This window comes from Triturus cristatus, chromosome 8, assembly GCF_964204655.1.
Source record: "Triturus cristatus chromosome 8, aTriCri1.1, whole genome shotgun sequence".
In the NCBI taxonomy this organism is placed as follows: domain Eukaryota; kingdom Metazoa; phylum Chordata; class Amphibia; order Caudata; family Salamandridae; genus Triturus; species Triturus cristatus.
In genome coordinates this window covers 1,331,562,917-1,331,581,153 of record NC_140591.1, presented here as the reverse complement: position 1 = coordinate 1,331,581,153, position 18,237 = coordinate 1,331,562,917, and the positions used below count along the sequence as shown (strand labels likewise).

The 18,237-nt window shown below is 49.6% G+C and overlaps 1 protein-coding gene across 2 annotated transcripts in view; it reads right to left on the bottom strand.

Annotated features, from left to right (window-relative positions):
* Positions 1–18,237, bottom strand: part of CXADR (CXADR cell adhesion molecule) — a 389,642-nt gene that overhangs the window by 356,902 nt on the left and 14,503 nt on the right. The window lies entirely within an intron of this gene.

The following is an 18,237-nucleotide window of genomic DNA, read 5'->3' as shown; positions in this document are numbered from 1 at the left end:
CTTGCTTCTTTACAGTTCATGTGATAAACTGGTTCCCTGGCAACTAATGTGGCTGCTGACCTTGTCCCTAGGGCTGAAAACAAGAGCAGAACAAAGGAGTGAAAACTCTTGGGATGATTCTACTTTCAACTGAACAAAAAGGAGACCGTAAACGTACCGAGACAATATCACCCAGAAAACATATCCGATGGACAAAGCCAATCAGCCTGGATGAGTTTACTGTGAGAACAATACAGTCTTGAGAATTATGGTGTGTTTTGTTTTGTGTGTAAAAAGGACGGTGTTTAAAAGGTATGTGTGTAATACTGCCTAAACTCTATGGTCCAATTCAAAGTTGAGCGGAGAGGTATCCGGGTGGGGGGATACCACTCCAATCAATTTTAAGTGGTCCTCCAGTAAAATAATTTGATGACTTGCATCTGTGCTCTCAATTTGTTCTACTGATCTGCCTTTTGCATGAATGGCCCTATGTTAACTGGAAATGGACAGTGTAAGGCGATGCTACCCTGCTGTGATGCAACGCTGCTCAACACCAGCCAATTCACAGGTAAAAAGGCTTCATTAAGATTAAAAACCACGGAGACGGAGGAGCCTAGCGCGCAACCAAGATGGCCGCGTAGGTGCGAGGCTCCCGAGGACCTCCGCAACCTCCTACGATTATCCTGACATTATCCTGCCCTGGATGAGGGGACTATGTTGGTGAACCTGAGCTGAGGTGGCACCCGTTTCCCGCTTCCGAATCGGACCTCGGACACCGGAGTGAGCACCGACTGAAGTGTGCGGCCTTCCCCTTGCCGGACCCCGGATTTGCGCTGTGGGGTGATCCAGTGACAAAGTGAACAACAGCGGCAGGCAGGGCCTGGCGACTCGCGTGCCCCGCACTTTCGCTTTCGCTTTCGCACCACCTTGTCGTCTCTGCGAGGTTGGGTCGCGGAGCCCTTGGTGTTGGTGTGGTGTGGCCTTGCTGGGAGACCCTGCCTGCCTGCAGGCTGTGATCCACCCTGCTGCCCTGAGGGGGCCCCCCCCGGAGCTCGTGTCTGCTTTCCTGCCCTACACGACGTGGCTGGTGCGACTGGGAGACTGGTGGCCATGGCCACGAAACAAGATGGAGACCGGGCAAAGATCAAATCGACCCGGCGCGGCGCCGTCCATCAGGCCAACAGTATGGACCGCTATACCCTCCAGAAGGGATCGCCCGATGGTCCGCGCAAGTCCCCTGAGAGCCCTCCTGACGCCCCAGACCTGCCCGCAGATTTGACTCTGCGAGATGTTATGGGCGCCATTGCCGAGATGAAGGCCTCGGTGGGCCAGCGGTTTGATACACTGGCGCAGAAGATTGACTCGGTCCTCGTGGATGTTGGCCTGGTGAGGGCCGATCTTTCCAAAACCAATGACCGAGTAGAGTCTTTGGCCCACACCGCATCGGGCCTAACGACAGACGTGGCGGCCTTGCAAACAGAGGTGCGCCGGCTTAGTCGGGCGACTGCGCTAATGGATCGACGCCTGGAGGACTCCGAGAGTCGGGCACGGAGGAACAACATCCGCATTATCGGGGTGCCCGAGGGACGCGAGGAGGCGGCGGCGGATCTTTTTGTGGAGGACCTGATTGCTACCCATCTCCAGCCACGGGGGCTGAGCAAATTCTTCGCTGTGGAGAGGGCTCACAGGGTTCCCGGGGGAAGGCCGAATGTCGGAGCCCCTCCAAGACCTCTCATCGCCCGGATTTTCAATTTTCGGGATAGAGACGCTATCCTGCAAACCTCCAGACTGCATGGACCGGTCAAGCTTGACAACATGGAGGTTAATTTCTATCCTGATTTCACCCCGGCGGTCCAGAAGCAGAGACTGAGATTCCTAGGCGTCAAACGCCGTCTTCGGGACCCAAACCTCAAATATGCCATGCTTTTCCCGGCCAAGCTGCGTGTGGAGGTGGATGGTCGCACGCATTTCTTTGATCGTCCCGAGGCGGCCGGGGACTGGCTGGATACTCTGCCCGGGGATCGTGATCGGGGGGGCGGGGGGGGCGGCGGGGGGAGACGGCACGCTGGATCAGGACTGAGGGTCTAATAATGGGCCTCACTGGACGAAAATGATGCCACTTTTGATTCTGCGTCAGTTTTTTGTAAGTTCCCCTCCTATGGAGGTTGTGTTGGGTCTCTTGGGGGTTCTCCCTCCTCCTCTAGGGGGTTTAGTTAGTCTAACTACATATGGGGCGACAGGCACACTGCACGTTGGGGGGGCTGTTTGGGCTCATGCAGGGGTGCAGGGAGGGGGGAGTTCTGTTGGGGTGGGTGGGTAGGGATGGGGTGTTGTTCGTTTTTATCACAAGGCAAACGTATTATTGTGTTGGTTTTAAAGTGCTCTCCGGGGTACGAATGATGGCTTTTGTATATGATGGGGGGTAGGGAACTAACTTTGTTATCCTGGAATGTGAATGGACTGGGGGACAGGATCAAACGGGGTGTGGTCCTGCAGTTTTTGAAGCGAATCTCGCCCGATGTAGTCTTTCTGCAGGAGACACACCTCATTGGTAACTCCTTCTGCGCCATGAATCGGCGTGGCTATCGCCTAGTGGCTCACTCGGGCTTTACGTCCGGCTCACGGGGTGTGGGCATTATGGTGAAGAACTCGCTCTCGTTGGAGATTGATGAGGTGCTCCACGATGATAGGGGACGTTATACGGTCTTGGTGGGAAGACTGGAGGGCAAAGTGGTTGTCTTTGTGTCAGTATACATCCCACCGGGGCTGCAGTCGACCACCTTTGCGGACCTTGGGCGCCTTCTCCTTGGCCTTCCGGGGGGGGCTTTTAGTTGTGGGGGGGGGATTTTAATGCGGTGGTATCTGGATCTTTGGATCGTCACCCCCCTAGGGACCTCCCCCGGGCACAGGCGTGGCTACCCGGCCTCTTAGATACATTTGGATTAGTGGACTGCTGGCGTTTAAAACACCCCGCGCAGCTGCAGTATACTTTCCACTCGGGAGCCCATGGTAGTCTCTCACGACTAGACTATGTCCTTGTCCCGGCGGCCTATGTTGGGAGGGTGGGAGAGGTACGCCATTTGCCACGGGGTATTTCGGACCACTCCCCGCTCCTACTGCACGTTGATGTCTTTCCGAGGGGTGAGGGTAGGGTGGTCCCAATCAATCCTTGGTACCTGCGCGACCCCTCCATTCGCGCTGCATTGATTAAATCCCTTCAGCGATACTTTGATGAGAATGTGGGGTCTGTGCCTTCGGCCATACCGCTATGGGAGGCCTTCAAGACAGTACTCCGAGGGGAGGCCCTATCCCTTATTTCCCATGCCCGGAGGCGCGAGCGGGAGGAGGTGACCCGGATGGAGGCTGAAATAGCCGAGTTGGAGGGGAATTTAGAAGGTGGGGTGACGGATGCTGCATTACATGTCCTCCAACTCAAGCAGGCGGCCTACAGGGCCCTCGTCACGGAGGCGGCCAGGGGCCTCAGTAGAGAGCAACAGGGGCGTCTGTATGATGTGGGTGATAAGGCTGGTAAACTTATAGCGTGGTTGGACAAAAAAGAGAGAGCGAATCGTGTGGTCCCGCTGATTGAGAAAACGGATGGTGTGTGTGTAACTGAGCCAAAAGAAATTGTCTCCTGCTTCGCGGATTATTTCCATGGGGTGTATTCCCCGGTGTCTCCCTGCTCGGAAGAGGATTCCCTTGCCCTGCTCAGTGATATCGCGCTGCCGTCCCTTTCCGGGGAGGACAGGGTGTCGTTGGACGCCGCTCCCACCTCCGACGAGATCGCCCTCGCCATACGCTCGGTCGCTTCTGGCAAGGCCATGGGTCCGAATGGTCTCCCTATCGAGTTGTACAAGTTACGACCGGATACGCTGGCACCCCACCTCCGGGCTATGTTCCTGGCGGCACACTCGGTGGGCTCCCTCCCGCCGGACCAGCGTCTGGCTACAATTGTGGTCATCCACAAGGAGGGGAGAACTCGGGACCGGGTTACATCCTATCGGCCCATTTCGCTGCTGAATGCGGAGCCCAAGATTCTCGCTAAGGTACTGGCCAATCGGCTGGTCGGCGTGGTGGGCGATTTGGTTCATCAGGACCAGTCTGGCTTTATTCCTCATCGCAACACAGCCCTTAATCTGCGGCGTTTGCACGGTGTGCTCGCACGTGCCCCGTTCATACGGGAGCCGGCCATTTTGGCGTCCTTAGACGCCACCATGGCGTTTGACACGCTTGAATGGCCATATATCTGGGCGATGCTTGCGAAGTTTGGATTTGGCCCAGGGTTCATCAGTTGGGTCAAATTGCTATATTCGGGCCCATTGGCGCAGGTGGTGGTGAACGGAAGAGTATCTGCTCCGTTTGAGCTGGGCCGGGGCACTCGACAGGGCTGCCCCTTATCGCCGCTCCTCTTTGCACTTGCCTTGGAGCCCCTGGCGGAGTGGCTGCGGTGGGAGCCTTCCATCCGTGGTCTCCGCTGGACCCCCGAGTATGAGGACCGCGTATCCCTATACACTGATGACATCCTCTTGTACCTAGCTTCCCCACGTAAATCACTCATAGTACTAGTTGATGTTCTGCATTCATTCGGTCGTAACTCCGGTCTGGTCATCAACTGGGCTAAATCGTGTGTGTATGTTCTCTCTGGGGAGGCTCCTATCCTCCCGCGGGACTGTCCGATCCAGATCGCCCCGCAGGGATTCAGGTACCTGGGTGTCTTCATTACTCTGGACCCGGAGGCTCGGTATGATCGGAACTTGCTTCCCCCCCTCCAGCGTCTGAAAGAGGATGTCGCGCGCTGGCGGCGTTTGCCGCTTGGCCGGGCGGCATGGTTTAAAATGATGTCGTTGCCGCGTTTCCTATACGCGTTGCAGAACACGATGGACCTCGTCCCAGCGCGCTACTTTCGCGAAGTGGAGAGTATGCAGCGCCGCCTGTTCTGGGACGGGAGGCCACGTATTGCCCTGGCTAAGCTGACGCTCCCCTGGTATGATGGGGGGATTGCCCTCCCGGATATTAAACGGTATTATTGGGCCTCCCAGCTAGCTGCAATTAATCAGGGCCTATATGGGCCAGCCTTAAACCCGGCGTTTGAAATGGATAGGATGCTACTTCTAGGTGGTGACTATAATCGAGCGCTCTACTCTAGCGCGCCCGACGCTCGCCTGACGGGCCCCACGCGTGTCATGGTGCGAGTGTGGCACGCGGCCAATGCTGCAATGGGGTGGAAGGACCGTTTGACCCGGGCGTCACCACTATACGCATCTGAGCGGTTGGGCTCCTTGTGGACCTCGAAGGGCTTTGAGAAGTGGGATTTAATAGGCATCAGCAAAGTGGGGGATCTCTGGACGAGGGGAGGATTTAAAACGTTCGAGATGCTGCAGACGGAATTTCAGTTGCAGGGCAGCGAGTACTTTCGGTACTTGCAGGTCCGGCATGCGCTGGGCTCCGTCTTTCCGGACGTTGCCTCCATTCCGGTGTGCTCCCCCCTGGAGGATAGAGTGCTGGATGGACACGTCCCTGACAGCACGATCTCACTGATCTACAAAAAACTGATCAACGATCGCTCAGACTTGCTGACTGCCCTTCGTGAGGCTTGGGTAGCCGATGGGCTGGAGCTGGACGACGAGGACTGGATCTCCGCGGTGGCCTCCCCGAAAGAGGTGGCCATACCGGCTCGCCTTCGTTTCGTCCAGCTCAAGATACTCCACAGGGTCTACATGACGGGGCCAAAGCTCCTGCGTATGGGCTATGCTGAGGACGGTTTGTGTAAGCGTGGGTGTGGTGCGCTGGGGACTTTTCTGCATATCCTGTGGGAGTGCCCGCAAGTGGAGGGGTTCTGGCGAGGTGTGCATGAGGTGCTGCGAGTGGTCACGCATGTGGCGCTGTTGCCCGAAGCGAGGAGATGCCTGTTGAATGTGTGGGAGCCTACCGATTACTCGGTGCCGCAGACGTGGTGGGTGACTCTGGGGTATATGGTTGCCAAGTGTGATATTGCCCAGCTGTGGGGATCCCAGAGCCCCCCGACTGTCTCGGCCTGGAAGGAACATATGGATTGGTGCATGTTTCGGGAAAAGGTGGTGTATGTGGCGAGAGGTAAGCCTGCGACATGGGTGAAAGTGTGGGGCCCCTGGAACGCCTACCGCGGGGGAATCTGTGCTCCACCCCTATTGCCTGATCCGTCGCCGGCCCCGTCCCCTTAGCCAACTCATCCCCCCGGTACCTGGGCATTAGGTGTCCCCAACCCTAGTTCTGATCTCTCCCCCCCCCTCTTGAGATTCCTATGGATGGCTAGAATCCCCCCCTCTAGGGGAGCACGTGTTGCTATTTCGATTGAGGATTGCCTTGTGGGTTTGTTTGTGTTTGTTGTTCTTTAAATTTAAAATGGAACCGTATACTGGGGCCTGAATAGTGTGGCACGCAACGATGTTATCTCCTGTAAATGCTCGGCCGCAGCACCATGTGTTTTATAAATGTATACCGTATGCTCCTTTTATTGCTAGCGGCCGGCCGGAAGGTTGTAGGCCCATATTTGTATAATTTTTTGAGTCTTGTAATAAACTGTTTCAAAAAAAAAAAAAAAACCACGGAGACCCCACTGGAAGACACTGGTGAAGTGGATTGGCATGGAGGGTCAAAGGCTGAGCACAAGTAGGAGAGTCAAACTGGGCATGCTCTGGAGCGTATTCGCCTGGAAGAGACAGTGGAGTGCTTTAAGGCAGAGTCCTGTAAGCAGTCCACTGTGGAGTCAGAGAGGAGTCTGCGCTAGGACTGTGCAAGTAAGCCCATTGGAGCCTCCATACCTAAATCACGATGTAAAAGACAGCAGAGGTTTGACACGGAGAGAAAAAAATACACCAAACGATGCTAGTACTAGAGGATTGGGGCCATCCTGAAGCTTGTTGGACTACAGTCACAGATTAAATCCCACTACTTTGTATCTTGATTATGGGAAATTATTTAGTGTCTCTATTTTAAAGTGATGACAGCTACACCAGACCATCTGTAAAAACTAACTGCTTACATGGGACTCCGACTTCAGATCGGACGCCGAAGTGAAAGATTGTGGTGTTTGTGTGTGTCAGTGTTGTCTAGTAAGATGTGATTTGTATGCCTGCCTAGTGTTCCAAAACATTAGAAACGAAATATGAAAAATGTAACTGCCCCACGTTTCTTTCCATCTACCAGGGAGCAACCCTTTTTGAAGTGGGGAAATGGAAGAGGGTTTTCTAGCTACAGAATAGTGTGAGGCATGTTTTAGTGCATAAGGAAGACACCATCACTATTACATTGTTTAGGACCAGAAGAGCAAAAGGTATTTGATCATTTGCCGAAGCTATCCAATGAAGATGCAGAAGGTGTACATGAATACGTGTATACAACCAATTGTCATGAGTGAATAACATGAGGACCAGGCTTTAAGGTGCCAGTGTGTTCCTTCCTCCACGCTTGTCAGCGGATTTAAGGACAGGCTTTTTAATACTTCATGGGACATTTAGATTCAAGGTAAGGTGCTTTGGCTAAATATTTTGGTATATGCAAGAATGAGGAAGAACAATGAGCGGGTGAGGATTTTGTTATATAGACTGAGGGAGAAAACTTTATATTTGGATCCCACATTAATAATGGAAAGGATTGCATCAAAAGGAATTGTTGAAGGCCATAATAGACATGCAAACTACAGAATGCAAGTAGGCGCTAGTACAATTTATAGGTTTAGTGAAGTTTTATGGCAAATATTCGTTAATAATGCATATCAAAATATGATTATTACCTAGGAAGAGCATGGAATTCTAGTTGGATAAGGTGTGTGCAAGAGGGTTTGAGGACAAAAAGGGACCGAGCAAATGCATAGAGATTCACAGTGGAACGTGAACATTTCTAAACAACTGACATCAGCACTTCAGTTCCAAGGCAGGGGCTACAGCGCAGGATAAAATTTCACATCAATAATTGACTGCATCTGGACATGAAATAAATGTAAATATCGTTCTTCCACAAAGTGACAAATTCCCTTTCTAAAGTGGGACTTGGAAATGTTTTTGGTTTCACAAGGACCAATAAACTTTGTGTAACTAACCCTGACTTCATCGCAGTCAGCCTGAAATTTCACGTTGTTCTCGGTCTACTTCGACCTTAGATTTACATTGGGCATTTTATTTTTCGTGGATTTTTCCCTCTTAAATATTTTTTAAATCCCAATCACCCGTTGCCCTTATTCGAATTTTGACATTTTGGCGTTAGTGTGCTCATCACATTTTTCTTATTGTTTTTATATAAATTGGAGTCGGATTTTATTGTGTTGAATTCCCGACTTTTTAACTGTTTTGATACCTCCAAAACTTTTACACATTTTATTTACGTTAAGCTTGTCTGGTTTTTGCCATAGCCACCAGGGGTTAAGCTCAGGTTTAAATTACTGAAACCTTTTACTGGATTTAACAGATTAGTGACTTTATTACTCGTGGTGGACTTCCATCCACCCCAATTTATAAGTCATCTTCTTATAGCTGGGGCTCAAAACAAAAAGGTGCAACGGAGTGCGCCGAATACAATGGGAAGCAATAATTGAAAAGTCAGATTAATCTGGCACACTCAGTAGCACAAGTATCATTCAGCGAAAAGCTCATTATTATGTCTCATAAAAGTCACACAGGAATTTGCAAAACCAAAGTAAGATTATAGATAAACTACTGGGGGTCAGTCACAGACAAACAAGTGGAAGGAACGGTCAAATACTGCATGGATCGTAGGTGACATAGGCACATTGAAAACATTAATAAAACGAGAGCCAAACCAATGCTCAATAGGAATTTACAAGAGAAACTATGGGAGCACATTACTTTGGACATGGGGGCGGCGGTCTCATGTGGGATGTAAACAAGGGAAGCATCTACTAGGAATGACAGACATGTATCTAAGTGAGCAAAAGGTCGAGATTGCTAATGAAGAAAACGTAAGAAGTGTAGCCAAATTCTAGGTTTTAGCCAAGAAAGATTAACGAAGTCTGTTCTCATAGAGCGGTTTAAAGGATGAAAATGCAACACAATGTTGAGTCCAGTGTGAATAAACGTGAATATACTGATTATACAGAAAGGAATGTGAATGGAGAGATTGAACAAACAAAAAAAGGAAGGCTTTAAAACAGAAAAGAATATCTAACATGAATGAAGGAGATCAATAGCTAATGCAGTCAAATAGGTTATGTGCTGGGAATAAAACCACCTGTTGGAAACAACGAATGGTCCAAATTCAATAATCTGTTAAAGGTATCGAAAATGTGTTCACAAATACCATAAAATGGGATTCTCGCATCTGGAAAATTAACATAGTAGTAAAGATAAGTGATTTGACAGACCGAGAAATGTTGCGAAAATATAAGGAGAAAGGCAGTACTGCCCATGGCCAAGAAACAAAGAAAACGTATTAACTGCCAAACAGTGACTCCGATGAAGAGACAAGATGAGATATAATTAAAATCAAACAAGTGAAAAGTTATGTGGACGGTTCGATCTTGGAATAGATTTTGATGAGTTGAAAGGGTAAAGTCTAAGTTAACCGGAGAAATTCCATGAACACAAGAAATTATGTACATAAGTTTAGATCAATATTGTAAACATGTTAGTGTTTTTATGTGATAGAAGGGTGATGTGTAGTATATTGAGAATGAAGAGCGATCACCAGTAAATCTTAGCAATATGAAGATAGCATGTAATCAGAATTTTAGTGATGCAGCAAAAAACATGGACCGTGGACAGGTTTTCCTGAAATGCCATTGCCAGTAATGGAGTCAAAATCTTTTAAGTTTGAAGAAGGAGCCAGTGGAAAAGGTGCTTGGATTAATAAACCTAATCTTATATTTAGAAGAACGGCGCCCGTGAACATCATTTAAAACAACTGAAAATCTTGCATGAGCAAAGCGGGCACAATATCACACCGCCAACATCCGACTAAGCAGTCCCTACGCTTAATCTTCCCTGACCTAGATTTTCCTCAAAAAGTACAAGGTACAAATCACACTGGTGCTTTTGTTGTCTAGAATATGCTTAAGAGCTTTAACTCGGAGCTTCTATCTATTCACAGGCTCCAGAGTGCGACATCCAGATAACCACGGAATCCACGAGGGACCTTAGTTCAGGAGCCACTTGCTGGGTGAAGTCAGACTTATTCACCTTTAAAGTGTGTTGATCGCACATCCAGCCATCCATAGTGTTAACAATGCCCCTCTATCCTAGACTGGCTCCACTGCTGCCTAGCTCACCTTTCAGAGTTAAGTTAAAACACCCTATTCACAAGACTTCACGACTGACCACGCCTAAGGCAACTAACTGTATGTACCCGATTGTTTCTTTCCTCGCACATTTCTCCACCTCTTTAGACGAAGCTACATGCTCTCTACACAAACATTTAGAGCATAACAGTAAACCTCACACTGCACCCACTGCTTCTCCCATAAGCCAAACTGCAAAAAGCCACACTTATCACAATGCTCTTGAAAGGGCTTTCAGTAACCCAGTCTTAACATTTTTTCAGCTTCAATAAATTACAGAAAGACATTGTTCTAATTGTCACAATACGAAAAATAAAATACATGTAATTTGTGCAACAAAAATATGAAAGCCATTGTGAACAGGAACTACTGGTTCTGCTCAAGGTCAAACTCCAGCAGTTTCAAGTGACAAAGGAATTCGCATTATTTACACCAATATGCTTTAATGGAAACCGTGGCTTCGCTTCAGAAGCACTGCATTAACAGCAAGAAGTTCTCGATATCAATGTAATGGTTTGAAAAATGTTGACAAGCTGGCAAATCGAATCACACGGAGAGAGTCATGGCTGCACATTGAGGATGCAACTGTCGGCACAGAGTCACAAACCTTTACCATCACTGGCCCAAGTGTTTTTTTTTTGTTTTTTTTTTAACATGCCTTGTCATTTTGGATCTCAGGTGCTGGACAACCGGGAATAGAGCTGACAGAATATTTCACTAAAGGAAGAACGGCCTTAAGTGGCAGCATTTAAATAGCGATCATGCAAGCGTGTCGTTCATGACCTGTTCCCCTAGGGTCCTTTTACTTAAAGCGAGACAACGAGATCGATGGTTTCATAATCAATAGGATTTTTCATATCCTCACGGGAATTATTCACATGGTAAGTGGTCTAACAGCTCAATATTGATAAAAGGGCAGGGTTTAAAATTAACAGTTAATCTTTTACAGAACTGAGATGAGGAGCCATCTCGGATCTGGGGTGCCCACCCTGCATCCGCTTTTGAGAGGGGTCGTTTTGTTTTATAGCAATGGTATATTTTTAGGTAATTGCGAAGTTGAACATGGAATTTTGCAGAAGTTTTGATTCTGGGGCTGTGGAGGTGACCACTTTGAATGGTCAGGGACAGACTCGGTTCCTTCTCTTTATTGTGCATTACTGTGTTAGTTACTCGTCTTTATACATTTGGTAGGTTAATATTCATGTAAATAATGGAGTTAAATAAATTAGAATTTCACTGCTAAGGTCATTGCCAACCATTACAAAAAATGGGGTAACCCAAAAATGTCAAGGACCTGGGTACAATGTAATACGAAAAACAATGGTCCTGGACCATAGATCAAGATAGGTGGTAGTTCCTAACTTAGTGATATCATTCACATATTCTGAGCCACATATAATCTATTTTGGTAGCTCTTAGTATCCAATACAGTATTGCTCATAAGGTCAACCATGCAACAAAACGATATCCACAGTCAGTAAAGCATTTTATTCTTTTTTTTTTTTTTTTATAAATTTTTTTTAAATTTCCATTAACAATTGTGTCAAGGTTGTTCCAAGGGGAATGTGCAAATAGTAAGGGTGCTTGAGTAAAGAGAGTGAAAAGGAAAGAGGGAATTATTTCAGAGGTTGTGACATAAGAAAAACTTAAATCAGTTAAGCAATGGACTGGTTGTCATTCACCATCCAAGTGCAAAAACCTGGTCACGTGTATCAGTTTATGCGATAGATAAATCAAGCGATTATACATTCATTAGAAGCCAATTCTAATAGAGCACGTGGGCAGATAGGCGTATCCCAGGTATGTATGTATGGGGCGTCGACGTTTCGATCCGTCTTGGTGGCCTAGTGGTGGTTTGAACCTTGGCCTTGCGGATCTTCCTCAGGACTGGGGAACAACCTGGAAGGGTTGGGCCTAGTAGATTGCCCGCTGCGATGCGTGAAGCGAATCCCTTTTATGGAAATCCAGTGGTGTACCACATATGGCTGTCCTCCGTTAGTAAGGTGCCACACAGTAGTACTGGTGGGGGCTCAGTCGCGTGATGCCACCCACTTGCGTTCCAAAACTTTTTTCTTTTTTTCACCACGATTGGAGTCAATCCCGGGCTTAGCCGTTAAGATCCGGCAACCATCCGTAACGCGTTGTGTTTGTCTACTAAGGTGGTAGACAAACAATCGTGGTGAAAAAAAGAAAAAAGAAAAAAGTTTTGGAACGCATTGTTAGGTCTCGCCTAGCTATTGCGTTTACGCAATCGCTATGCGAGACTCTAGTAAGAGGGGCATTTCAAAGTGCTCCCAAAAGTGGATTGCATGGCGAGCACGTGCACAATCATGTGCATCGTGCCGCCATGCAATCCGTTTGGGGAAGCGTTTCAGCCCACTGGCGCGTGCATGTGTAGCCACAGCCTCGGTATCATACTTCAAAGGGTCCACTCCCCCGCCTGGAATGCGCTCCCCGCCCCAGCATGCAGAGAGATTGTTTACTCGTTGCGCCTCTCACAACTGTCCCTCCCCACCACAGGGCTAGTCTCACGGACGCATTGCCATCCATCGATTTCACTTTCATGCCCGTGTTCTCTTTGCCTTTCAGCACACAGCTAGCCCTCCGTGTTTTCTTGCAGCTTTGCCCAGATCTGAGTCTCAAACAACCAAAATAATAAGTTTGCCCTGCACGCTTTCTGCGCTTACAAAGTTAACATATGCCGCGCTCATTCCCTTTTCATCCTTCTAAGGTCGATAACATTAGATCCATTAATTCTGCGTCTAAGGATTTAAATAACCATATGTTTTCTTGCAACTTTAGGCACTTCACACACACAGCTCTCACACACAGGCATCAAGGCAGCAACAGAATGCTCTGATCCCCACCAGTGTTTGCCACACACACACATGCCTCTCGCATCTCGTGTTTTCTTCCAGCTTTGGCCCGTGTTCTCTTTGCCTTTCAGGACTCAGCTTCCCCGTAACCACCATTTAACTAACATCCTGCCACACTCATTCCTTTTTCATCCTCGCTTTCACTTTCATGCCCATGTTCTCTTTGCCTTTCAGCACACAGCTTCTCCGTAGCCACCATTTAACGACCATCCTGCCGTAAACACCATTTAACTAACATCCTTTTAGTTAAAATAAAAGAATTGCCTCTAAGGGTTTAAGGAACCATAGAAATACAAGGCAAGGCAACATACACTCCGAATGCCACTCAGAGCCACATAATTACATGCCACATAACTACAATGCACTCAATACAACAGACACTCCAAAAACCAATCCGTTACACACCACATAATTACACAGCGCTCAATGCCACATGCACTCCAAATAACACTCAGTGCCAATTACAATGCAAGATACACTCAAAATAACACTCAATGCCACATAATTACACGCCACTAAAAATCAACATACACTCCACACAAAACCACTTAGGGGGGAGGGGGTTAGCAGGCTCCAGTCCATCGGGGACCTGTCGAAGAGCCAGGTTTTGAGTTTTCTTGCGAAGATGGGGAGCGATGTTGTCTGAGGTGGAGCAGCAGGACGTTCGAGGCTCGGGCTGCAAAGAAGAAGGAGAAGGAGCGGCCTCCCGATCTGGTCTTTCTGGTGTGGGGGACCACAGCGTAGGAGAGCTGGGCAGATCGTAGGGGCCTCTGGGGTGCGTGGCATTTCAATCGGCTGTTCAGGTATGCTGGTCCGGTGTCGTGGAGGGCCTTGTGGGCGTGGGTGAGCATCTTGAAGGAGACTGGCTTCGATGGGGAGCCAGTGGAGTATGCGCAGGTGCTGGGAGATGTGGCAGTGTCTTGGCAGGTCGAGGACCAGTCTTGCGGCAGCGTTCTGGATGTTCTGTAGCTTGCAGGTGAGGTTTTGGTTTATTCCGGCATAGACTGCGTTGCCGTAGTCGAGTCTGCTGGTGACCAGGGCGTGAGGGACTGTCTTTCTGTGTTCGAGGGAGATCCGTTTGAAGGTATTACGTAGGAGGCGGAGGGTGTGGAAGCAGGAGGACGAAATGGAGTTGATCTGGCGGTCCATTTTGAGCTCTGAGTCCAGGATGATTTCCAGGTTGCGTGCATGGTCAATGGGGGTGGGCGGGCTTCCGAGAGCAGGGGGCCACCAGGTGTCGTTCCATGCGTCGGGGTTTGGGTCCATAATGAGTACTTCTGTTTTGTTGGTATTTAGTTGTAGGCAGCTGTTTTTCATCCACTTGGCGACAGCTTCCATGCCTTCTCGAAAATTGAGTCTGGCGGTACTGGGTTCGTTGGATAGGGAGAGGATGAGTTGGGTGTCGTCTGCGTATGACAATGTTGAGTCCATAGGTTCTGACGATGGGGGCGTGCGGAGCCATGTAGACGTTGAAGAGTGTAGGGCTGAGGGAGGACCCCTGGGGGACTCCGCATGGTGTAGGGTCGGAGAGGAAAGGGTCTGACCTGCTGCGTTCTGCCGGAGAGGAAGGAGCAGATCCAGTTGAGGGCCTTGTCTTGGATCCCTGTGTCGTGGAGTCTGTGCATTAGGGTGCAGTGAAAGACTGTGTCGAACGCCGCTGAGAGATCGAGGAGGATGGGGGCTGCTGTTTCTCCTTTGTCCAGTTGGGTGTGGATGTCGTCTTTGCAGCGAGGAGGGCGGTTTCCGAACTGTGTTTTTTTTCTGAAGCCGGATTGGGAGTAGTCGAGGATGTTGTGCTCTTTGATGAATGTGGCGAGTTGGCTGTTGATGGCTCTCTCTAGGACTTTCGCTGGGAACAGGAGCAGGGAGATGGGTCTGTAGTTTGAGGTCAGTGGGGTCCGCAGAGGGTTTCTTCAGGAGGGGGTTGACCTCGGCATGTTTCCAGTCCTCGGGGAATGTGGCGGTTGCCAGGGAGCAGCTGATGGTGTGGCAGAGCATGGGTGCAATGGTGTTGGCGGCTCTGTTGAAAATGTGGTGGGGGGGGGGGGGGGGGGAGGGGTGCGTGGGGGCCCCGGAGTGGACTGACTTCGTCATCTTCAGTGCGTCTTCGGTGGTGAGGGCTGTCCAGTTGTCGATCGCTGGCTTCAGGGTGTCGGGGGGGGGGGAGGGGGGGGGGGGTTGGCGAGGGTTCAGTGTATTGGTTGTCTTCGTCGAAGTTGTCTTAGATGCTCTTGATTTTGTGGTGGAAAAGGTGCGGAGTTTGTCACAGAGGTCTTGTGAAGGAGGGATGTCGGTGGACTCACTGGTGAGTTGGGCGAACTCCTTGATGTTGAAGAGTTCTTTGCTGTTGTGCGGGTGAGTGGAGATTCTGTCTTCAATCGCTTTTTTCCTCGTTTTTCGCGCGGTACAAGCTTAAATAAATAAATAAAATAAATGAGTTGGTGGTGGGCATTGGTGGCGGCTCTAAAGTTGTTGTAGGCTTCTCTGGATTTGGTGTTCCGCCAGGCCTTTTCGAGGCGGCGGCAAGTGAGTCTGGACTCTCGAAGTTCGGTGGTAAACCATCTGGCTTTCTTGGCGTGGTTGTTTTTTCTTGAGGGGGGCTATGGTGTTGGCGAAGCCGGGGATCCATCTGTGCAGGGTTCGGGCTGCGATGTTGGGGTCGTCGTTTTCCGCGATGGTTGGGGTGGAGTTGCGGAGTGATGAGGTTAGCTGGTCGTCAGTGATTCTGGTCCAGTTTCTTCGTGGGTGCAGGTGTCTGTGGATGGTGGGTGAAGTGGACGCATCGATGGTCAGTCCATGGGAGTTCGGTGGTGTGGCTGAAGGTGATGGAGTTGCCTGTTGTGAAGAGGGGGGGGGTGGTCGAGGGTGTGTCCTGCTGAGTGCGTGGGTTCGGTCACGATCTGGCGGAGTCCAATGTTGTGGAGGTTGTCCAGGAGGGATGTGGTGCTGTGGTCCAGTTGGTTGTCAAAGTGGAAGTTGAGTCTCCCAGTAGGGTGTAGTTGGTGGACGCAATGGCATGCGGGGAGAGGATGTCCGTGATGGAGTTGTCGAAAAGTCCGCAGGGTCCAGGGGGGTCGGTAGATGAGGGTTCCTCGGAGGGTGGTGGTAGGGCTGGCCAGTATCTTGAAGTGAAGGTGTTCCATCAGGTTTGTGGGCTCATCAGGGAGTGTGCTCAGGCAGAGGTTGGATTTGTGGACGATGGCGATTCCACCTCCCGGGCGGGTGGGGCGGTCCTTCCTGGAGATCTTGTATCCTTGGGGAAGTGGCATTGCTCACCAGGACACTACCACTGGCAGTCATGGGTCGCACTAGAAACCAATAGGATAAATTGCCCACACACTGCCAATCTACGCCATCGGAGAGCTCCATTACACAGACACCCGAGGTCGCTGTCCCCTCCACCATAATGACACCCCAGTTGGACAAGCTGGATGTCATTCTTCAGGATATACAAGAGTCCCAGATGGCAACTGAGTCGTGTCTGGGGGCCACCACTGAATGATGGGGATCCCGGAGGGTCCTTACATCACCAAATTTATTGAGGACTAGTTCTGCACTGTGGTGGCCACGCCTGGACTGTCTGAGTTGTTCAAAGTGGAGAGAGCCCACCGAGTCCCCACAAAATGCTCCATTTCCATTTCTGGCACATGACCGCAGCACATGGTGGCCAAAATCCTCAACATTAGAGACAGAGAAAAAGCTGTTGCAACTGCGCGTGAAAAGGCACCCATCCTTATGGAGAATGTAAGTCTCCTTGTTCCCAGACTACACGTTAACTGTCAAGAATAGGTGCTCTTTCTTTCAGGAGGTAAAAAAAACCTGGGATCCGTAGGTCTTATGTATGCCTTACTGTTCCCTGCCAGGCTTAAGGTGATCTATGAGGACCAGAAAAAGCTTGGGACTGGCCGGAACTTCACTTGCTGGATTCACAAGGTTGACACACATCCCGGTCTGAGCCGCTCAAGCCTGAGTGTACTCAATGAAGGAGACATCATCCTCCCACTCAGAGTGATCTGAGGGTGGCCCCTCCCCACAGCCAGACCGTGAGGGGCAACAAAGCCACGATTAGTTCAGTGACTGCCCTGAGACTTAACAATAAAGCTATCAGCTCAATTTTGTTGCAGGGCAGTGTCTCAAATTCAGACTATTCAAGCAGTATGGTGCTGTTTCCCCGCAATCACCCCGCAGATGACATGACTTTTTGGGCTGAAGGGCGTGAGGAAAGCATAAAGTATGCAACAATGTCTTTTCTTTTAGGTACTGCCTCCAACATCGGGGCCATAGAATGTCCCTTTGGCGGTCTGCGGACTGATACGGTTTTCATCTGTATAATACAAGCCTTCATTGTATGTTACTCAGTTTGCATATGGTCCTGATCCTGATGATGCATGACCTATGTTTGAGGGGTAGTGAGTGAGTTGCTTTAAAGTGTTTTCTTGATCCACGTGTTTAGCTCGGGTCCGGATGCTCCTCTCATAGTAGGTATGGCAACACCAACTGGACTGATATTTACCCAAGAGGTACGAACTACTGCACCCCTTTTGCAAATGCAATTGTTTTCGAACAGTTGATATATTAATGCTAGTTCTTAGGCATGGATAGAGTATCCGGGGTTGGGAGTTTACTGTTTGACACGGTCACCTAAATCATCACTTGAGGAGGCTAAGACACAGTGTATGGATGGCTAGAGTGGGGCCAGCTCTGCACAAATGGCCACAATCTTAAATACCTATAACATCACCACCTGGAATGTGCGTGGTCTGGTTTGTGTATATAAGAAACACAGGGTTTTGGCACAACATAACAGGCGTCATGTCCACATTATATTCATGAAGGAGACCCGCCTCTCCACCCACAAGGCCCAGAAATCGTGTACAAAATGGAGAGGGCAATTGTTTCATACCTCTTCTTCAGCTTTTGCCAGGGGCGCTGCTATCTGGCTCCAGGCGGGGATCCCGTTTGCACTCCTTGACGCCAACATAGATTCACAGAGGCACTATGTCTTACTCAGGGGAACACTAGCTGGAGCACCAATTGTGTTGGGGTGCATATACGCACCCAATACGAAACAGGATGTTTTCCCGTCACATCAATTCTCAGTACTACCAGATTGGG